The 2,859-nt window shown below is 41.9% G+C and overlaps 1 non-coding gene across 1 annotated transcript; it reads right to left on the reverse strand.

Moving 5' to 3' along the window:
• Positions 1-2,214: 2,214 nt before the first annotated feature.
• LOC124527450 (U1 spliceosomal RNA) lies at positions 2,215-2,378 on the reverse strand. Its single transcript, XR_006965899.1, has one exon. It is a non-coding gene; the product is annotated as a U1 spliceosomal RNA (small nuclear RNA).
• Between the last annotated feature and the right edge of the window lie 481 nt (positions 2,379-2,859).

Raw genomic sequence — 2,859 nt, forward strand, 5'->3', positions numbered from 1 at the left:
AGAACCATCTCCTCATGCATCATAGCAAGCCAGTGTGATATGCTCGCTACTATGCTTTTATGATGTGAGCATGCGGGGGCATTATTTTAATTCCACTCTCAGAGCCCTTCTACCTCTGAAACAATTAACAAGAGAGCAGTTGCTCAGTGACTTTCCATTTCTTTCAAATGATCACATATTGTGAGGTGTCTGGCTGGCTCAGTTGGAAGAGCATGCAACTCTTGATCTTGGGGTCATGACTTCAAGCCCCGCGTTGAGTGTAGAGATTACTAAAAAAAAATCAACTCAAATGATCAGATTGGAATTCAAGTCGACCGACATACTTGCTCTGTGCCAGATGTTCCCATGGAGCCCTCTGAGCAGAGTGCAAGAACTTTACCACCCCAAGCCTGGGCATCCATCCCTCTTTGAAAGCCCCATTCCTATTGCCTCAGTCTTGAGCCCTGACTAAGCCTCTCTTCTGTGTCTTTACACTCAAGGTCACATCTCCTCTGACTCCTCCCAGAGGGACTAGTGTCTTCTCACCCACCGGAGACTTTAAATTCTTTGGGAAGAGTAACGTACCCAGGCTGTAACCAGGACACTCAAGAGCTTCCAACAAATTTTGGAGCCCCCTAATCCCCTCATTCCACACCCCCCTGTAATCCTTGCTCAGTATGCAGCTGTAATTTCTTCTGGTCATGTCTGTTCTGTCCATCCTGCTCTGGATTTCTCCTTCACACTTCTTTCCTACCTCCCTCAACAACCTTGTTCCGGTGAACAAAATCCCCCATATCCTCATTGCTTCCCTAAAGACTCCATCTGATATCCTTGAGACCAGCCTCATTTTAAAGGATGTTACTTGTCCCTCAGGCTGTAGCCTGGCTAATGGAGGCTGTCTGTCCTACAAGTCCTCCAGAGTCTCTACACCATTCACTTCCACCCTCAGGGAAGATGGGTCCACCCTATCCCTTTGAGACTCTTGCCATTTGTCCTCTGACCCCACTTTACTGGCTTCACCAGCTGCCTTACCACTATCCTTCTCACTGAAGTGTGCTCCGGTTTTATTTCATCATGATAAGTATATTCTTTTTTTTTTTTTAAGTTTATTTCTTTATTTTGAGAGACAGAGACAGAGACAGAGACAGAGGGAGGGGTGGAGAGAGAGAAACCAAGCAGGCTCTGCACTGTCAGCATAGAGTCCGATGTGGGGCTCAAATTCACGAACAGTGAGATCATGATCTGGGCCAAGATTGAGAGTCAGACACTTAATAGACTGAGCCACCCACACATCCCAGTAAGTGTAGTCTTAATCCCCATCATTTATTTCACCCACTCCCTTACCCACCTCCCCTCTGGGAGCCATTAGTTTGTTCTCTATAGTTAAGAGTCTGTTTTTTGGTTTGTTTCTCTCTCTCTCTCTCTCTGTCTCTCTCCCTCTCTCTCTCTCTGCTCATTTGTTTTGTTTCTTAAATTCCACACATGAGTGAGATTATATAGTATTTGGCTAACTTACTTCGATTAGCAGTATACTTTCTAGCTTTATCTGTGTTGCAAATGGCAAGATTTCATTCTTTTTTATGGCTGAATAATATTCCATTGTATCTATGTGCCACTTCTTCTTTATTCATCTACTGATGGACACTTGACTATTGTAAATAATGCTGCCACTATAAACATATGGGAGCATGTATCCCTTTGAATTAGAGTTTTTGTATTTTGGGGGTAAATACCCAGTAGTGTGATTCCTGGATCATAGGGTAGTTCTATTTTTAACTTTCTGAGGAAACTCCATACTGTTTCCCAGAGTGGCTGCACCAGTTTGCATTCCCACCAACAGTGCAAAAGGGTTTCTTTTTCTCCACATCCTTGTCAACAAACACTTGTTTCCTGTTTTTGATTTTAGCCATTCTGACAGGTGTGAGGTGATATCTCATTGTATTTTTAATTTGCATATCCCTGAGAATGAGTGATGTTGAGCATCTTTTCATGTGTCTGTTGGCCATATAGATGTCTTCTTCAGAGAAATGTCTTTTCATGTCTTCTGCCCATTTTTAAGTTGGATTATTTGGTTTTGGGGTATTGAGTTTTGTAAGTTCTTCAAATATTTTGGTTACTAACCCTTTATTGGATATGTCATTGGCAAATATCTTCTCCCATTCAGTAAGTTGCCTTATAGTTTGTTGATGGTGTCCTTCCCTGTGCAGAAGCTTTTTTTTTTCTTTTTTTTTTGGCCAGGGGAAAGCGCGAACGCAGTCCCCCACTACCACAAATTATGCAGTCAAGTTTCCCACATTTGGGGAAATCGCAGGGGTCAGCACATCCGGAGTGCAATGGATAAGCCTCACCCTGGGAAAACCACCTTCGTGATCATGGTATCTCCCCTGCCAGGTAAGTATTGCAGAAGCTTTTTATTTTGATGTAGTCCCAATAGTTTATTGTTGCCTTACCTCTAGACATATCTAGAAATGTTGCAGTGGCCTATGTCAGAGAAAAGTACTGCCTGTGTTCTTTTCTAGGATTTTTATGGTTTCAGGTATGACATTTAGGTCTTTAATCCATTTTGAGTTTATTTTTGTGTATGGTGTAAGAAATTGGCCCAATCTCATTCTTTTGCATGTAGCTGTCCAGTTTTCCCAACACTGTTTTTTGAAGAGACGTCTTTTTCCCATTGCATATTCTTGCGTCCTTTCTTGAAGATGAATTGACCATATAATTGTGGGTTTATTTCTGGGTTTTCTATTGTGTTTCATTTTTCTATGTGTCTATTTTTGTGCCAGTACCGTACTGTTTTAATTATAACTGCTCTGTAATATCACATGAAATCTGGAATTGTGTGATACCTCCAGCTTTGTTTTTCTTTTTCAAGATTGCTTTCAC

Source organism: Lynx rufus, unplaced genomic scaffold, assembly GCF_022079265.1.
Source record: "Lynx rufus isolate CCGP_SWC_20201006 ecotype Redwood Valley unplaced genomic scaffold, mLynRuf1.p SCAF_5, whole genome shotgun sequence".
Lineage (NCBI taxonomy): Eukaryota > Metazoa > Chordata > Mammalia > Carnivora > Felidae > Lynx > Lynx rufus.